We start from the raw sequence: 21,125 nt of genomic DNA on the forward strand, positions 1-21,125 counted from the left end.
ACCTTTTTGGCACCAGGGACCGTTTTCATGGAAGACAATTTTTCCATGGACGGGGGAAGTGGGGGATGGTTTTGGGATGATTCAAGTACATTACATGCATTGTGCACTTTATTTCTATTATTATGACATTGTAATATATAATGAAATAATTATACAACTCACCATATGTTGGGGACTCCTGATTTAATTATTGAGTAAAAGTCTCAACATATTGAATCTTGTTTATATATTGTGTATTAATGAAAAAATTACATACCGTGTTACCAGCAACTCATTTGATCAGTTTCTCATTATGAATTTTCAACATTTTCTGATTATCAAATGCCTTCAAACATTACATAAATAATTTCCCATTGAGTAGGTCTTCAGGAAATTTTATGTAGTACCAAACATTACTTGTAATGATTTTTTCTTCTTTAAGTGCGTAGAAATTTTTGTACTACCCCTGAAAATAACCTGGTGTTTCACTTTAATGTATATAGAAAGAATTCAGTCTCATACCGTGGTTAAAAAAATAAATAAAATGCACAAAATAAGAAGCATTTCCACGAGTAATTTCACACATGCTGCTAAGTACTGCCAAGACTGGCCTTTAATCTCTATGGGAAACCATAACAGCTGTAAACTCTTATTTGCTGTCAAATGTCTTTTGCAAGGTTATTAGGAAAGATAGGAGGCTAGTAATCCTCCCATGTTACCTTTCTTTATCTGTTGACCGGCTTCTATTATCATCACCACTTTTATATCTGTGGATAGCTCAACATGTGCATATTTCGCCAGCCTCAGGCAAAATTATGAAGTAGGATTCATGAGACTTTGGTGTTTTCCCTACTCTGCCTCCTGGGCACTCGCCTTCATTTCCTTATAGCAAGTTTCTGACCTCCTGAACTCACTCCCTGCTATCTGCCCAAACCTTAAGGTTGTCTTCTTAGCCAAATGTAGATAGTCCACTGGCCCATGTTCAAGGATCACCATGTTTTGTCTCCCAGATAAGACTCTCACATGATAAAATGGGCCCGAAAGAGTAAAGCTCGGCTGTTGGGGTGGTCAGACTTACTGAAGGGGCCCATCTCCTGGAGTGGGGAAGCAGTCTTGTGGATCTTCGGCAGACTCCAAATCTGCTCCCGCCTGTTTCCTTGCAGGACTCAACAAATACGCTTTGGAGTATTACTGAACTCCCCTGCCCTCACTTCTGTCACTCTGGGCCAAAACTCAAACTGCTGGGTGGTTTCCCAGCTTTAATGCTCCCCTCCCAGTGCTGGAATCAGCTCCTGAAACCCTTTAAAACTCGTGAGAAATAATCAATTCCACTATTAACTCTGTTAGGTTAGGGTGGGTGAGGAGGAGGGCAGGGTGGGTGAGGTTGGGGATGGTTTCAGTGGCTTGCTGAGCCTGAGAACTGATGGTTAAACTTTCAGGAATTTTGTGAGCTAATTGACATCACCTTAGTAGCATGCAATCAGCCACAGGTAGGAGTATTTCCACCATGAACTGGCAAATGCTACACAAATTAACTGTCCTTCAACCCCCCGCCGGGGTGGGAAGAGCCAGACTGGCATGAATAAGCAGTGGTGGTTCCCCTCCATGCCATCAGCTCAGCGTGTCCAGCTGCCCTGCATCTGCGTTGCTCACTCTTGGATCCCCTTACTTGGCACGTGCTGGGCATTCATTACGTATTTGTTGAATGAATGAACAAATGGATGAGTTTGAGATAAAAGAGATTTTTTTTACATAGTATGTATAATTTGTTCTGGTCTTTGCTGAAATATCAAGAAGTCTAGGCCTATTCCCTCCTGACCTCTATGTGCCTACCTGTTTCCAAGTCCCCATGGTTAATTTCCTTCTTGTCTACTAATTCTATCACTCTTTTTATTCCTGGAACTGGAGTTCACCATTTGCTTTACTGCCTACCTCACCCATTTCTTTCTGTCATGCAGGTTCATGGGCATCCTACAGAATATACTTCTAATACAGTTAGGAAGAAAGAATGAAAGACTATCAACTTTTCAGAAAACCTGGCATCTAGTCTCAGTTCAGCCACCGTGTGACCTCAGAGAACACGCAGGCTCTCAGACGTTCAGTGTCTTCGTGTGTACATGAGAATGTTATTACTGCTATGCCCACCTCAGTGGGCTCATGAGGATCCAAGGAGTTGATGCCCACGGCTTTGTAAACTGTAGTGTGCACTATAAATGTAAGTTCTTATTACATTTGTAGCCAGATACAACAAAATAATCATTGACTTCAGAGATAGCAAGTGTTATATTTAAAATCCACCTCTATGACCTTAACCAAAACTTTTTAATTTTCCTGAGCCTCTGTTTCTTCATCCATAAAATGGGAATAATAACACCTAACACTCAGGTGTTACTGTGAGAGTTCAATGAGACAACGTAAACAAAGGGCCTGACTAGCACAGTTTCCCAATAACCTCTTCCCTTGTCTCACTTCCCAGGGCAAATGTGTTTGGGATGATAATATCATCGATGTTCTTAGTCCCTCATTAAGTTTCCCCTGTTCTCAAGAAAGAACCCTTTATATCTTGCTGGCTAAGATCACAGGCCAGATCACCTGATTTCGAATCCTGGCTCTGCCACTTGCTAACTCTGTGATCCTGAGAAGTCACTTAACTTCTCTTGACTTCTGATACCTTTCATCCACAATAGCACCTACCTGAAGTGACCAACTGTCCCAGTTTGCCTGGGCCGTAGCACTTCCGGTGCTAAAGTCAGGAAATCCCTGGGCCCTGTGCCTACCTCACAGGATTGTAAGGAGGATGAAAGGAGTAACGTACGTGCAGTGCACAGAATACCATGTACCGTTAGTATTATGTAGGTCTTAATCATCACTATTCCTCCAAAAATGTTCCTTTAGTCCCAAGATCGAAGCATGGATGTAAAGGGGCAGATACAGCCCGTGGCAGAGACAGAGTGGCCTCCTCAGAAGCACTTACCAAGCGCAGGCACAGCTGCCTACCCAGGGCCTGCTGCTGACAATGCTCTGAATCATCCTCGGCTTCATGGGGTTGTAGGCAGAGGGGAGCCACCTCAACTATTGTCCTTGTCTGCAACTGCAACTGTCCTTCTGCTCATTTGAACCTGCTTCTTGAAGAGAAGAGAGAGGTTAGAGAAGAAAAGAAAATGCCTATCTGATTGTTTGATAACTCTTACCAGGACTGACCAAGCCCTAGATGAGAGGGGAGGTGAAGCCAGGGTTGGGCTTCAACTCTCTGCCTTCCCTATCCTGCCTCTGAACAGGCTCCACGGGGGGCCTGAAGTGCATTTCTGATGCTGTACACTGAACGTTATTGTGGAGTCTTGACATACTAATTCTGTGCTATTCCCTGGGTCTGAAATCACACTGTCTTGGGTCCATTCCTACACCTGCCTCTACGACAGGTGGGAGACCTGGGACAAGTTATTTAACTTCTCGGTTCCTTCATCTGTGAAACAGGGACAATAATAGTAGGACCAATGCCATGAAAGCATTGTATTAAATGAGATGATCCATGTAATGAACTTTTCTCAGAGCCTGGCCTGGCGCATGGTAAACTTTCAGTAGTTATATACATCTATCATATATAGATAATATCTACATAGGAGCCGAGGGGATATGATGACTCTATGATGTTGTTTTGTTAGCATGCCTACATTTCCAAATACTGAAATCTTTTTAGACAACTAAACTTACATATAAAATTTATCTACTTGTGTTTAACATTCCTCTGAAATCAGAATGTTAAAATTATGACAATATTTTACTAGGCCTAATGTTAAAATGGAGGTCCTGTGTGGTTTCAATGCTTTGTTAAGAGTTTGTTTGCTTATTGTCAGTAACCCATAATAATTTAAAATCTGGGCTTTCAAAAACTGGTTCCAGAAATTAGGTTTTAGTGTGTCATCAGTTCTCTCAGAAAGAATGCCAGAAATGAACATTAAACAATAAAGTTATATCTTGCATGTTTAATTGCTTACATGTTTACCAAAATTACTCTTTTTGTACTGATAAAAATCCCTGATCCTCTCTTTTATCAATGTTTCAGAAGCAGTTTTAATTGTGACAGGGAAATCAAACAGTGTCTTAAATTCCTGGGTCTATTTTCCCTACCTTAATGCTCTTCTGGATTTGATTCCTTTGTATTCTCTGGTACTTTCCCATGCAGATGATCTTAATGTTTGGAAGCACAACACAAGGCAGGGCTTTTGCCTTTAGACATACATGAGCTGGCAGAATTTCCTGCATGCTCCCTCTCCCATTTTCTCCAAACATCATGACAGGAACATCTAAGGGTCTTCCCTAAAGCCTTGGGGCCAAAATCATACCACCAAGAGCAGCCCTATGAACTCACATTTTTACAAAATCTGGTTCCTCTATAACAGGCCTTCAGGTCATATTGGGGGGATGATTCAGAAAGGGAAGGAATCTTCTGGCCACCCAAAACCATAATCTTCCCAGAATTCATTGATGTGCAGTGTGAATTCCATGTTTCAGTATACATAGCCTAAAAAGAAAACAAAATTAATTATATATTATGACCCTTGCCAAACTGTGTCCTCTAAGTAAATGCAGTTCAAAATATATTTTAAAGGTGATTTTAATGATCATGTCCATTTCTGCCAGGTCTCTGAATTTATTCTAACCTTACAGACACTCAACTGGCTGCTTGAAGGTCAAAGAACGTCCATCTCTGAATTTTATGGCATCTAAGTTTTAAAAACTGGACCCATTCATCAGACTTTAGGCCAAAAATCTGTATGTGTTATCTTATGTAAATTATACCTGATTTTTAAAGTGGGGGAGGGGATACCCCAGATGAATTCATTCAGAATCTCTTGGTGGTGGGGCTGGACATGGATATTTTTTTCCAAAACTTTCCAGGTGATTCTAATGTGCAACCAGTGGGAAGAACTACTGCCTTATGATAGAGGAAAATTGAGGATAGTTTGGGGGCAGGGTTTGGGCACTTCTGCAATGTCTGGGCATATCTGTGTCTCCTAGCACTGAAATCTTTCCCTCAACCTCTACTAGCATGGGATGGAAGTTCTCAATACTGCCATTCCCCCCACCCTTCCACACCTAGACCTTGTAGAACTTTTACTAAATAGGAGTTTGTGAAGGGTATTTATGAAGTGCCAATGACAACAGACTCTCTTCTCCTCTCACTACACCCCTCCCTGCCCTGGAAATGGACATTTGCCTTATTGCAAGATATAAAAAAATGCACAAAAATGTTGAGCTTACTCAGAGAGGAATAACATTATTATTTGAATTACAGTATAATGGGTCTAAATCTCCCCTTTTTCTTGTCTTGCTCCCCTGCTCTTGTCAGCCACAGAAACACTTCTCTGTGGCACACTTAGAACTAAGAAGGAACTGCAGGTCTCACACAGGAAGGAGCAAACATGTCTACCACAGACCACAAAAAGCATAGTTGGCCGCTTTCTGGACCAAACCCGGAAACCAGAAGTGTGGCTTGCACTGGGAATGATGGAATAGCTTGTAACTCTTTCCTCTGTCATGCATTTTATGCTCTACAAGCTGAATATATTTTTTTTTTTAAATGACGTTGATATCCCATGCCCTTGATCAGAATGTTCCAGTGGAATTGTTAGTTGCAGATAAAGTGCCGCCTCCACAATCCACCACTAAATGGCCTCACTCCTTGCTTGGGCCCACAGTTGCTCGTTCTAGCCTCATTTCCCATTATTTATCTGCACTACTGCTTGCTGTTCCCACCCCACTTCCTTCCCTGTGCCTCATCCCCGGAACACCCTGTCTCCAAATCTCACTTCTCTTTCTGGCCGTGCTGTCCCTGACCACCTCAGCATGACATGGCCTTTTCCTTTCCTGAAAGATTAAGACTGTGTTCCTACTAGACAGAGCATGGGCTTTGGACTCACACAGATCCACTTTAAAATCCCATGACCTTCGGCAAGTTCCTTCGTTTTTTTTTAATCTAAAAAAAATAGAATGATAATAATACTCCTGGGGGAGGATTGCTGTAAGAATTATATGAGATCACATGTGAATGCACTTAGATGATCAATACATATTTCCCTTCCCTTTACCACTCAAATAGCATTGCTTTCCAGTGTGGGTTTTTTGAGAGCACATCTTACTGTCTCTATAGGGTCCTTGAAATCAAGAACCTTTTCTTAAACTTATTAGAATATTCTCTAACACTAAGAAGAGAGCCCAGCATGTAGAAAGTATTCTATAAATATTTTTAAAGGCTGAAAAGTAAATAAATAATTTTTTGGACTCTATTGGATAAAAAATAATGGCATGAAAGGGAATCTGAAGGGGAGAGCCAGTTTACTTAAAATATATGGCCTTGACAGAATGTTATAACAATTAACATTAATGATAATTATGGAAAATGCATTAAGTAACTTATCCAGTCATATCCTAGCCCATTTAGGCTTCCTGGGCATAGACATGAGGATTTTAACTTCAGAAAAAATTGTTGGGTGTTCCATACAACAGCAAAAGAGGTACTCAGGATCACACAAAAATAAATTCATTGACATTTGATGTCCTTACACTTGCAATGTAAAGAATAAAACAGGCTCTTGTAGTTTCCTTTTTTAAAACTTCCCTTTAATAAACTGCCCACTACTGTGTAGTCCAGATGGCTGCTTGGTATATCAATGTAAAAGAATGCTTTAAATTCCACGAAAATAGGGAGGAAGCACACAAAAGGGATGCTCTATGGACAATCCCGGCAGAGATAGTGCCTCTTTCACAATAGGAACAAAAAAAAATTTCTTTTAAAAATTCTGTATATAGAAAGGTTATTGCTTCATTATGAGGTGAACTGTTTGACAAAGAGATGATGCCAGGGAGTTTCTATTCCTTAGGAGGAGAAATCTCTGTCCTCTCTCAAGAGAGGAAGAAAAGAGAACTAGATGTGATTCTTTTGAGTGTTTACTGCCAACGGTGCTAAAAAAAAGTGCTCGTAGTCTTATTAGATGACACAAGAACAGATTGAGTTTTATATTGCAAGGTAGGAATGAACCACTTATTGATGTTTAAGATCCATCAAGACGTGCAGGTAAATTGAGACTCTTGACAGATGACCTTGAAACAAAACAGTGCAATATGATATTTCTCTACCAACAGAGAAAAAGACATTCTTGACAGCTGAGAAATAGTGACCAGTTCTTAAAGTCATTTTTTTTTTCCTGTTAGAGGAATTTGAAATATAAGACTTAGGACAGAGGTCACATCTTTGCTAGGTTCTTTAAGAGCTTAAGGTAATATCAAGATCCTTACAGATAAACAATGACTTCTAATCATTCAGTTTTTCAGGAAAAATATGTGATATGATTTAGTGAGAATTACATTTAAGGCATGGTTTAACAAATGTCTCATAATTTCACAAGGAAATATAATTATTCAGTTTGTACCTTCATTGCCATATCTAATACTGATGGAAAAATACAGGTTAACATAAAAACTATTAATAGTTGATATAAATGCATGATAATAGTATCATAGTTATTTTCCCAGCTAGTACTCTTTGGGGTAAAAAGTACGACCAAAATTAAACAATGCCGCATTTTATTAGCACCTTCAGGACTGGATTATTCTTTCAGGTCTCATAAAGCCATTTCAAAGGAGGAAAAATCACTTTTCAGATTAATAATATGATATTATAGCTAGTGGATAACCAAATATATACTATTTTTTTCTAATAGGTTAGATTTATAGCAAGGAAATTTGAAGAAAAACAAAAGAATAAAATTCTAGGACCTATCACACCAAGACACAAAACACTTAACAAGAATCAAGTTTTACACATTAATGTTATTATTATCCTCCTCACTAAATATGAATATTAATGCTAGAGATCTTTTCCAATTTCTTTCTAACCTGACTATGAAACATAAATGAAGAAAAATATCTTACAATTAGTTATTTGACTATCTTACTGGAAGACAGCTTTTGCTGAGACCGTATCTGAAATGGATAACTTTTGCAGCATAAGCCATGCTTCTGAACTTCTTGTTGCCTCATGATTTGCAAGCAGAGCAGACTTAGTGAAAAGACAGAGAATGCAAAAATGGGAATTCATATTTTAATGTGTGTTCTTTTTCATATTTTTCTTCAATCATATATCTGTTACTTTCAGCCATATTGTTTTCCTAATCAATAATAGCGTAGGTGGAAGGATTTTCAAAAAATGTTATATCCAGAACTGATCAAAATGTATTAGTCTTTGTCTTGCCCTAATTATCCTAAATCAAATCAATACCTTTGTCTGGAAGTTTTCATTTCTTTATTTTCCCCTTTTTAATCTCCCAGGTACTCTCTAATTGCTTCCATATTGTAAAGAATGTGAATATTGTCATGACAACTAAGAGGAAACTTTGCCACCAGAAGTTATTCAAAATACAATGAAATACTTACTGTTGGGCTTTCTAGTGTTGGCTGAGATTATAAAAATGTGCTTTGTGCCTCCCACTTCAATCTAGATCAAAGTATTTTGGACTAATTTGTCTGCTTACATCAGGAAAAAAGTGTTTGCTTTTAATCTTTGTGTGGGTTTAGTTGAATATACTTTAGTTATAGTAATGGTACATTGAAAGAAAGCAATAAAGCCTAATTACTTTTCATGGATGGGGAAGGTAGTGAACCTTCAATGGGATAAACATGCAGTCTGGCTTAAAGGATATGCAGCTTCAAAAACACATACCAAGATTTTTAAAAATGTGCAAGGCTAAACTATAGGATCTAGGTTTGCACCCTTGGGTGATAAAACTATCAAGCAAAGCAGGTAGGAGGTCATCATAGAGATCAGCTGAGTGGTTGCTTTTTGGGGGTGGGAATGGCTGTGGTTGAGACAGTTCATGTGGAGAGGCTTTTGAGGTGACCTGGGAGGTGGTTAAAAGGGTGTTTGTCTTATAATGAATCGTTAAGCTATGCATTCATCTAGCCTCCTCTATTTGCATAAAGTGTTTTGAGAAATGGTAAGGCTCTGCAGCTTCAGATTCTGAGCATAACTCTGTAGGCTATTTATAATCTGGAGGAGGTTTCTTAAGTGATGCCTCTGCCTTTGCATGTCTCCATATTGCAGAGAGAGGGTTAGAGATCAAAGAGAAAGATCAAGAAGAAATGCCAATAAAAGGAAGGAAAAAACCATTTGAAAGTAAAATTTTACTTTAAAATTGTCTTTAAGTTACTATGAAAATATATGATGTAATATGATACTTTTTCTAAATAGATATATGCTGAAGTATTTATAAATGAAATGGTATCATGTCCGAGATTTGTTTCAAAATAATCCAGTGGGGGTATATATACAATGGAATACTACTCAGCCTTAAAAAAGAAGGAACATGGATTTTGCAACATGGATAGACTTGGATGACATCATGTTAAATGAAATAATCCAGGCACAGAAAGATAAATATCGCATGATCTCACTTATAAGTGGAATCTTAAAAAGTTGAACTCAGAATTAGAGAGGAGAATCATGACTACCAGGGTCTGGGGTGGGGGGCATTGGAGAGATGTTGATCAAAGGTTACAAAATTTAAAAAAAGAAAGAAAAAAGAATTGGGGTTATAGTTGAAACCACAGTGTACATATGTTGGTAACTGTTGAGGCTGTGTATACACAGGAGGTCATTACATGAAGCTCTCTATCTTTGTATATATTTGAACACATCTATAGTAAAGTTTCTAAAGTAAAATAAATTCTAAAGTATACTGTATTTTAAAAATTGCCTTAGGATACTATAGTCTACATGGGGTTTGTGGCATTCCAATCAATTTTATATGCCTGTATATGACTATTTGTAAAAATTCTAACAGAACTGTCTTGGAGATTGGTCTTTCATTTGGAACTAGTTCAATTGCATATTAATGGCTTAATACTATTACAATCAAATAGTTCTAAAACTGAAATAAAACAAATCTAGGTAGATGAGCATGTGGGTGTGTTTGCAGTTTCTGGCATTCAGAGAATCTCTGCACTACTGTTAACCCAAAAATGTGGATGGAGAGAAAGGAGACATGAGCAAAGCAGACTGCACAGTCAAAATAGGGTATTGAATTAATTCCTTAGATAATTAACAGTGGAAAATACAAGAGGACAGCAATTGTTTCTTAAGAAGTATTGTAATTTTTGCTTTTTGTTTTCTCAAGATATATCTGTACTATGGAAAGTGAAGTAGTTTGTTTATTCTCACATATCATATTATTTAACAAAATATGTTAAAGCTACATATACATGTACTGTAACTCCCAATCTTATATTCTTTCTGTTAAAATTTTGTTCATTCTCAAACTAACAATTCCTCAATGTAAGAAAATATCTATCATCTCTCTCTATACAGTGTGTGTCTGTGTGGGTATATATAAAATATTTTCTCCTGAACAATTTGAGAGTTGTATGTATACATTATGCTCTTTACTTTTAAATACTTTATTGTATATCTCATAAAATTAAAAATACTTTTATATACATAACAATAATATAATGTTCAACTTCAGTAAATATAACAATGAAAAAGTACTTTTACCTAGTCCATTATTCATATGTCAATTTTGTCCATTAACACAATAACATCTTTATAGCATTTTTTCTTCCAGTGTGGGGTTCATTCTAGGATCAAATATTGCATTTAGTTATCCATCTTTTGCTAGAATACCTTCACAAGCTTTCTTTGTCTTCCTTGATATTGATATTTTTGAAGTATACAAAAATATACAACATTCCTCATTTGGAATTGTTCGCTATTTCCTCATGATTTAATTCAAGTTATACACTACTGGCTGGAATACCTCATAAGCAATGCTGTATCTTTTTCGATGTATCCTGTCTAGAAGCAAATGGTGTGTCTATTTGCCCATGATTGGTGGTGTTAATTTTGATGACATGGTGAAAGTATTGTCCTATTTGTTCACTAGATAGTTATTATGTTTTCCCTTGTGACTAACAAGCAACCTGGGGATTGATGGAAGAATGTCCTGCTCCCCATCAACATTTCCCCTATATTTAGCATTCATTGGTGAGTAGGGGATTTGAATGGTACAGGGTTTGTTTTCAGTATTCACCCCATTGCATCCCCCAACCAAGACTGAGGGTATATAATCAAATACTGTATTTATAAATTACTTGGATTAGTTCTTTCCTCCTTGCTTTGTGTAGTTATGATATACATTTAAAATACAATTGTGTTTGCTTGTTGCAGTTTGTTTTTGTTCTAGGTTTCCCCTTCTTATCCTGGTTGACTTAATTGAATTTTTAATTTGTAGAACATTGATATGCTTCCAAAAGTCAAACTATGCAAAAAGGTATGAAAAAAAGTGAAACTCCTTCTGTTCCCTTCCACCCAATTCCCTGATGCCACTGCAGGTGATCAACTTCATTGCCTTCATAGCCTTGACAACCGTTAAACTATGTTGACTTCTCTGGGCCCTTATTTCCTTGTGAAGTTATGAGAATTTGGAAAATGCAGTTTGTTTGGTACAGTCCTTGACATATACTAGGATATCAATAAATGGTGGAAAAAAATCATTGTTACAATAATAGTAGCTACCAATAACAGCACAAAATTTTTTATATAAGGAAGAGGCCTTTTTCTTATGTCAAGTGTGGAACCTGGACAGAAAAGGACATGTAAGAGGAGCCAAATGGGACCAGCTCAAGGCTTCACCAATCCTTTAGTGAAGGATTTGGGAGTTATGGTCAGACCATACTATACACTATTTGTATGTCTAATGATCTATTTATGGGATCCTGCATATTCATTCCCCAGTGTGGATTCAGACCCTTTCCATTGTTACTACAAAAGTTTGGCATTAAAACGATCCTCTAAGATTTTTAACATGAATACTGAAAGGTGTGAACCAGTAGACACATCTGCTAATCACAGGCACACTTTGGCCCAGCCTGGGTACAGCAAGGGAGCAGCCTCCCTCACCCCAAAGCCCGTCCTGTGCAAGGGTCCCATGTTAAATGACCATTTGACATACCACAGAAATGTGTACACTCCTTTGATTTTTTTTTTCTTTCACCTTGTAAGGGTATTGTTAAAGCAGCCATTCCAATGGGAAAAAAGTCTACATTTAGATGTCGATATTTTAGGTGGGTCATGAAATTAAATTTTTCTTCAGGAGTGAGCATATGTTGATAGTGCATGGCAGAGCTGTGCATGCGTGAGTGTGGTTGGGAAGAAGGGAAAGAGGCCTTCTGTCTTTTAAATGCATATTCATGGGGAAACTCATAAAGTTATTTGAGAAAAGTTTCATTTATATATTTGATTCTTGATAATTAAAGCAAATCGCCTGAAAGGGAGCCATTAGCTTCATAGTTTTGTTTGTAGTTTAATGCTGTTAACACATGGCAACTAATGTGTTTAACGTATTGTTTAGCATTTGTTTTCTGGTTGTTTTATTTTAGAGTCATGAGATATAATTTATTTTGATTGAAAATTATGTCAATTTTTTGGATTAAACAATGATTTCCCTTTCTTAAGCTTTTAATTTTTTCTTTGGTATATTTGATATTTGCCATTAACTGCACTTGCAGTATTTTATTAAATATTTTTTCAGTTTTAAACTAGTTTATATAATGGCAATTCATGCTCATGGTTAAAAAACTCAAAGAATATGGAAGTGTATAAACTGAAAAGCATAAATGTCTCTCACCACAGTCTCACTCCTAAAGGTCATCACTGTTCACAATCTCTTGTGTGTCCTTCCAGAAATAATTATATATAGGCATTTGCCTTTTATATAAGAGTATCAAACTATGCATATAATGCCATTATATAACTAGAATTTTTCATTTAATACTTATCTTGAATATCTTCCCATATCTGTGAGATATATATATATCCTAATTATTCATGTGATTCCCAGAAAATTTTTAAATACATTTGTGTTTATATGTGTGTTATTTTAACAGCTGATTTGTATTCCATTGCATTGGAATTATAATTTTTAGTGCTTGATTTATGAGCATTTAAGATACTTTGAGGGGTATTTTTTGCAAGATTACTTTTAATAAAAATGCTTGACACCAATTAAATTGTCTATCCTATTATTGAATAATGGACATCAACTGACCAGTGGAGAGACTTGAAATTCACTAATAACCAACCCATGCCACCTCCTGTACCAACAATGATTCATACTCTGCTTCTCTAGCAGTGTTTTGGAACCAGTTAACTAAGGCAAGTAACATACACTTACTTTATCATTTCTGGGTGAGAATTTGCTAAGATTAAGAAAAGTTGATTATCGTGATAATCAATTGTACAGTTTTTTTTTGATGACAAGGAATGCTTATCAGAAAGACCATGGACCAGTAAGATCTCAATGTAGCCCATGTACATTGCCTAATTGTTTGTGTGATTCCACTAAGAAATGCAATAGCAGCAAGGTAATTCAAAGTGAAAAAAAAATGGATTCAAAAATTCTCCTACCAAATGTGCAAAGTACTTCCCACTTATCCCATTTATTTTTATGGAGTTTTTGTTGTTGTTTGGGCATTCAATAAATTTTTGAGAAAACTGTAATTGTATTCTTACCTATTAATGAGAAAAAGCAGAAAAAGATTTCTGTTTTTTGGGTGACACAGCCATTTTGTGGTACCTAGCAACATTAAGCTAAGAATGAATGCAAATGATTTAAAATTTCTGAGCTTTTTTCCCTTTTCTTTCATTTACTTAATGGACTTCATTCTATAAATAGTCCCCTTTTCATTTTTTTAAAATGTCAGAATATTACAGGGGTACAAATATTTTATTTACATAAGTTGCTTTTGTACAGTTTGCGTCAAAGTTATAAGTGTGTCCATCACCCAGATAGTGTGCATTGTACCTGTTAGGTGTGAATTTACCCATCCCCTCCCCTCACCTACTTGATTTCCCTTGAGTTTTACTTCCATATGTGCACCTGAGTGTTGATCTATTCATTCCAATTTAGTAGTGAGTACATGTGGTGTTTGCTTTTCCATTCTTGTGATACTTCACTTAGAAGGACGGTCTCCAGTTCCATCCAGGTTGTTACAAAAGGTATTAGTTCACCTTTTTATGGCTGAGTAATACTCCATGGTACACATGTACCACATTTTATTAATCCACTCATGCATTCACAGTCACTTGGGTTGTTTCCACATTTTTGGGATTGTGAATTGTGCTGCTATAAACACTCGAGTGCAGGTGTCTTTTTTATAAAATGTCTTTTCTTTTTCCTTCGGGTAAATATCCAGTATTAGGATTGGTGGATCAAATGGTAGGCCTACTTTTAATTCTTTGAGGTAACTCTATAATACTTTCCATACAGGTTGTACTAGTTTGCAGTCCCACTAACAGTGTATAAGTGTTCCTATCTCTCGGCATCCATGCCAGCATCTGTTGTTTTGGGACTTTTTGATAGTAGCCATTCTCAAGCGAGTAAGGCGATATCTCACTGTGGTTTTGACTTGAATTTCCCCGATGATTAGAGATGTTGAGCATTTTTTCATATTTTTATTGGCCATTAGTCTACGTTCTTTTGAAAAGCTTCTGTTCATGTCTTTTGCCCACCTTTTAATGGGGTTGTTTGATGTTTTCTTGCTGATTTCCTCGAATTCTTTGTAGATTCTGGTTATTAGCCCTTTATCAGATGTATAGCATGCAAATATTTCCTCTCACTCTGTAGGTTGTCTATTTGCTCTATCGATTGTTTCCCCTTTTCATATTTTTATTGTCTCTTTATTTCTATTTATTTTTATGACATTACTATTGCAGATATCCCATGATACACTGGATCTTAAAATGTTACATGAACCACCTTCATTCTTTTTAACAATTATTATTCTTATCTTTACCCTTTCTGTAATATAAATTATTCCTAATGCAGGATATTCCTATGCTTCTTAGAACGGGCCCAGCTGTTTTACATGGATTGCTCAGGCATTCTTCAGTCACTTCTCTATTTTACTACCAGCTCTGAAATCTGCATCACTTTCTATTTCTTAACGATTCCTCTAATTCTGTAGCAGTATGTAAAAACCCTTGCACTGTGAAAAAATACGCTAACAAAACAAAAAATAATATTTTATTTAGATTGATTATAAATTTTTCAAGGTGTTTTCTTCCTTGTGTTCCCATTTCCCTAGAACAGTGCCTGGTATTTGGTAGGCAGTCAACTCTTGCTTATCAGGGGACTATTTGCTTTTTGGATGAATCCAAACTGCTATACGTGTAACTGCAAAATTATGGTTGAATATGGACAATATCAAAAAAGAAAACAGAAAAATAATAGTTGATTTGTTAGGTGTGGGAGTAGTATCCTTTGCTGCTATTTTTGTCTTTTGGTATTGTTATACTGCTGGTTGAAAAATAAAAATTTCTGTTAGAGCATATCTGTTACAGGTCTGTGGCTAGCAATGACTGAATTCAGCATTCTCTCTTACTGGTGGCAGATCACATTGTGGCCTTCTTCTGACTCAGTCCCAACATATTTTTTTTTAATACAGTAAAATTGAATGAATGAATGAACATTCAGATCAAGGTTAAGGACGATAATAAAAATAAAAGCCAACATAACATATTCACCCATGGGCCAAGTACAGTAGTTAGCACCTTGCTTATATTATTTCATTTAATCCTCCTGACATCATTAGGAGGTAGGGTTATTATTTTCTCTATTTCAGAGGTTAGGAAGGACAGACTGTAAGAGGTTACATAACCTATTTGGGAACACACAGTGCCTTGGGTCTGTCCCCAAAGTCCCTGTTAGTAACTGAAGCAGAGCCTGAGATGAGAGTTTAGGACCGAGGGCTGGTAAACACATATACTTGCTCCACCAGGGACTAATGGGTTGATTGACTATGATTTTTTGTTTAAGGGTGGTGACTGTAGCCTCTGCTTTGTGTACCCAAGACTCAGACAAATCAGAATATAGATGAAGAGCAAATAGGGTGGACCTAACAGGAAAATTACTTATGAAAAAGACCAAGGTACTGGCTGGGGAAATAAAAACTAAGAACAACAACAACAAAATAACAAAAACTACATCTCATTTTCAGGAATGAGAGCGTGAAGACTACAGGTTTGATAGAAGGCTAATCACTCAGGATCCAAGAAAGGTCTGTTCAGATTCACAACAGTCCCTGAGTCCAAGGCCAATGGTGTTATCAGCAAGGAATGAAGGGCTCTTGCACACCATTTCTCTGGGACATTGGGAGCACTGCTTTCTGAGCCACATGCAGACCAAGGAATAGAGTGTGGGGAAAGGAATCCTTCACACTGCAGCCTCAAGAGTCTTGGTCGCAGGAAGCCACAGCAAGCAATAATAATAATAATAAATGGCTGAAGTCAAAGGGAGACTGAGATGACTCTGTTCATGAGTTCATGTGAGACAGGCCTGGTCTTCACCCTTGGGTGGCTCTCACTACTCAGAACTACCTTTTTTTCCCTCCCCGGGTCTTCTGACTGCTTCCCTCAGTCATGCCACACAGGCTAGGGGTAACTCTGCCAGAATTCACTATGCCCAAGGGACAGCAACATTTTATTGTTTTTGTTATTAAATGTTATTGTTCCAAGAGGATGGTGAACTCTTCAAGGGTGAGGCCCATATTATTTTTTGCATACTAGTAAGGCTTAGTACAATGCTTAGCACATACAGCAAGCAGGTGGTAACTCCTCTTTAACCTGATTTGACGTTAGTTTGGTTCTTGTTGTTAGTAACTCAAAACTATAAAGTTGCAAAAAGGTGTAAATGAAAAAAAAAAAGAAAATCCCTCCTTCTTGGCTATCACCAAGGACAACATTGCTTGGAAAGGATCGAAACATTTTATATCTCTACTAACCACTTTCCTGGGAAGCAAAGCCAAGCCTGTAATGCTGATTAACAATGTTAATGTTCTTCTGTGGGCGGACAGGCAACTCTGAGGCTTGCTTCTCACCTTCCCCCTCTTCCTTAGATAGAATGACTTAACTCTTCTAGTTTTCAGAGAGGGAGAGGGAGAGGGAGAGGTTGGGGTAGGAGGAAAGAGAGAGCGAGACTGAGACTTATAGTTTTGGAGACTCTACCTGGTATAACAGATATCCTACATGAATTCAGAAAGCAGCGAACTTTAAATGACAACAACAACACCACCAAAACTGTGCTTACACCTGTCTACCATATCAGAATAAATTAGGGACCAAGACCTGAGAAGGGACTTGATGCTTCAAGCCATTTAAGGGCCTTCTCGATGATGGAAGTAAGGTTTCAGTGTCAGAAATAGCTGCAGCCTGTAGATCTCAATGACTATAGAAAAGGATAAAATACCACAACACACCTGGCAGATTTTATAGTCTTTCAGCTCAGCTGTTTACTTATATCTGACCATGCACTTGACTTATCAACACTGTTACTCTCACAAATGTTATTGCCAGACCTTACACATTGCCAGGATTTCCCTGATGATGACTGGGCATTTGTTGCTTTGTTCACCCTTTGACAGAAATTAAAGGGTGGGATGACTTGTGGTTACAGCTAAATTTGATAAAGCACGTTTGTAGATAGCAATAGGGAGGGAGCACTGATCTGGGGTCAAACAATTTTAGCCTAATTCCATTCTAACCTTCGGCAATAACCTCACCTCTCTGGGCCCCATTTCCTCACCTATAAATGAACAGGTTAGACTAGCTGATTTAGAGGATCTTTTCCAAATCTAATGTTCTGTGCTATTGTTTATGAGATAGGGTATGACAGAGAGATGTCCAACTGAGATCAAGAACACATGACTTGAGGTCCCTGCATTGCCATTTACCAAGTCATTAAACTTCTCTGAGCCTTGGTTTTTTTCATCTGTAAGATCCATTTCAGTTCTGAATTCTATGATTTTATGACATTGCTTATTGAGTCTGAAAATATCACAAACATAAGGTCTCAGAAATTACCTTTAAGATTTTCGTGCTACACAGATTGTACCACATAAACAACCCAATTTGATCATCAACCACGAGCACTTATTGTGCAAGCAAATGGTTTATCTGCATGACTGTGCAGGGGTGAGAGGATGTGTATTTTGCAAACACCATTCGGTAGTAGTGGTTTTACTTGCCCCATTGTATCTGAATTTTAAATCACTATTAATATTCTGCACTAATTACCACCATGCTGCCTTGTTTTCATGAGGTTAAACACTGTGTCAAGTTGATAAATTCTATATTTTTAACACTCTGAATTGCCTGCTCTCTAGGATGGTGCTACTGGCAAATAGCCAAACAAACACAGATTTGGTGCCTTCATACAATTGGCCCTTAGAAAATTGCATGCCTGTTGGGGTGCTTATGGAGCCTGCTTCCTGCAGTAGGTTCTACTTTAGGGTTTAATCAATTCATCTTCTTCCTCCCCCAGGAAATAAAGTGTCACTTATTGTACCAGCTTGATTATGGCTGGGCTGCTGTCTGAGACGTGAGGGAGCACTGAGCAAAGAATGGCTGTTTCCAAAGGGATATCTGTAAGATGCAGAGGGGGCTTACACTGCTTTGGGGTGTGACTCTGTGCTCATCATTTTCCATCCTATCTTACTGGCTTTCCTCTAAAAGCCAGGAACAGAAGTTTCGGCTGCCAAAGAGGGGTTTAATCCTTGTCTGGCGGCTGCCAAAGTCAAAGGAGGAGGAAAAGAAATGGAAAGTAACATTTATTGAGCACCTCCTGTGTTGCCAGATAGTTTAACTCATTCAATGCTCATTTGGTTACATCAGACATGACAATTCAGGGGCCCAAACAATGCCCTCAGGACTCTGATTTTCTCTCTCTTTGAGCTCTGCTTTTCCCTGCTTGACTTTGTTCTCACATGGGCTCTTTCCATATGCTGCCAAGATGATGGCCAGCAACACCCTTTTCACATTCTCCTAGCTCAGTAAGCCCACGGCTGGAAGGCAACTCCTTCCCACGTCTGTATAGCAATCCCAAGGAAGATTCAGATCAGCCTTGCTATGGCCCATATTCACAATTGAACCAACCACCTTCCAGGTCCCGGTTAGCTTGTTCAGGAGTCAGGGTATGAGGCACACTGGTGGGTATGAGGCCCCAGTGTGGAGAAGGAGAGGAGTTCCCTCCAGTAGCCAAAAGACAGACAAAAATTCTACCGCTGTCCATTGCAATGAACTACTTAAGAATAATATTGATTTGAGTTGTCAGTTTGAATATTTTCCCTGGTAGAACTGGATCAAGAATCCAGAAAGTTAAAGGAAGTTTACCAAGTCTCAGTGGACATATATATTAACATACATTTGTCAGACAAGCTACATAAATCTGTCTTTTTTCATCTTTCAATGACTCCTGTGGTACAGAAGTGGCAGTTAGGTTTCTCTTGGATACGTATGCAGTCATCTAGATTTAAAGGCATATGGTCTGTCTTGGATCGCTTACAGATTGCAAGATGGCTCTGAAGCCAAACTTGCTGCTTATTTCATGCCCTGCACATTTAATTACTGCTTCATGTGAATGAAGCGTTTTATCCGAAGACATGCGCCGCTGAAATTTTAGCTGGGTTGAGTCATAAAACAGTTTTCAACAGATTGAGGCAATCTTAGAGAGAAGTTTGTGAAGAAAGTTGGCTTGAACTATCTCACTGAAGGTCATAAATGTTTTGAGTCAGTCTGATCATTACTAGATAAGCCAACAAGCACAATTGTTCCTAGTATCCTAATTTTCTGGAAAATTCTAGGGCTAAAAACAAAATCCTTCTATTAGGGTATATCACTATTGGTAAATGGTTGACTACTATTTAGTTGGCTTCTGAAAGAAAGAGCATTTACCCTAGTCACTTGTTTCTTTTGTGGTCACGCTAAACTGGTGCAAACTAATTTCTCAGTAGGACAAGTTTTCTTAGTTCCTCTCTTTGCCCTACCTTCTGTGTCTTCGTGTCAGTTAATCAATTCCTCTAGCTGATCATCTTAGGTGGTACTAGCACTTGCCAGGGGTAGGGGAGTAGCCTGTATAACCTGGTGTTTAAGCAAATAGACAATCAGCTCATAGGTTCAGGTTGCTCTATCTCAGGGGTTGCTCTAGCAAATTCCCAATTATGCAAATGCCAATGGAGGGAAATAGCTATGCTTGTGGTGAGGCTTGAGTCAAATAATGCTATTAATAGTAAACTATGCAGCATAATGTCCCGCACGTGCCCTTTGTACAAGGTGGCTGCTGTGTTGTTATTGTCAACCAAGGCTACTGTCCAGGCATATTCTTCATGTTGGCGTGTGTGGGATGGTGGGGGCTTAGTTATTAGTCACATCTGGCTCCCAGATACCCAATCCAAATGACCCTCTGCTTTTCCCTTCCCTACTGCCTTTCCTTCTGTACTGAACAACGTGGATGGAATGTCAAAAAAAATTATCAAAGTTCTAATCCTAAGACACAGGATGGATAAAGAAATAAATTTTATTGACTTCTTTACATTCCTCCAAAGTATGGCATGCTGTCTCACCCTTCTGAGTCTTCAGACAGGCTGTTCCTTCATTTGGAAACACTTTTCTTCCTGTATTTGTTAATGAGGCTTCTCACAATCAAGGCCTTAGTTTACAATTCTCCTCTCCAGAAAGCCTTGCCTGACTCCTGCCCCAATGTTGGGTTAGATGTCCCATGTTCTAGGTCTTCTATGCCTCCTGCTTGTTGAACCTGCCTTATCACAGGAGTGTTCTCACTAGAGACGGGCTCGGCAGAGATTATGACCTCCAAAAGGAGAGGAGGTCATGTTTTCCTCACTGATTCTTATTGATCAATGTGGATCTTCACCCCCAATGCCTAGCATCATGCCTGGTCCAGAGTGTGCACGCAATAAATGTCCTTCTTGGAAATACATGTCAGATCCCTTTCTAAGGAGCTCAAGGATCGTTTGCTCTGTTCCATGTACTCAGTTATCTATCTCCTAGAGCAGCAACGCTGTTATGGTGGGAATGTCCCACAGTTGTGCTGGTCTGTACAGTGGCCACTAGCCACATGCTGTTACTGAGTACTTGGAATGTGGCTAGTACAACTGAGAAGTTAAAGTCATTTAATTTAATTTAAATTTCAATAGCCACATGTGGCCAGTGGTTGTCATGTCAGTCAGCGCAGCATGAGTCTGAGGTTTAAAAATTTGTTTTCTGGAGCCATAATTCTAGGAACTTTCACATTTTTGAGAGG

General features: G+C 38.2%; 1 long non-coding RNA gene across 1 annotated transcript in view; it reads right to left on the reverse strand.

Annotated features, from left to right (window-relative positions):
* Positions 1 to 2,959: 2,959 nt before the first annotated feature.
* The window catches only part of LOC138398386 (uncharacterized), a 33,655-nt gene continuing 15,489 nt past the window's right edge, over positions 2,960 to 21,125 (reverse strand). Inside the window, exons 2-3 of the long non-coding RNA XR_011235946.1 lie at positions 4,349 to 4,501; positions 2,960 to 3,101 (exon numbers count right to left, since the gene is read on the reverse strand). This is a non-coding gene — a long non-coding RNA (uncharacterized lncRNA). The remainder of the gene's footprint in view (positions 3,102 to 4,348; positions 4,502 to 21,125) is intronic.

The sequence above is a fragment of the Eulemur rufifrons genome, chromosome 17 (genome assembly GCF_041146395.1).
Source record: "Eulemur rufifrons isolate Redbay chromosome 17, OSU_ERuf_1, whole genome shotgun sequence".
Taxonomy (NCBI): domain Eukaryota; kingdom Metazoa; phylum Chordata; class Mammalia; order Primates; family Lemuridae; genus Eulemur; species Eulemur rufifrons.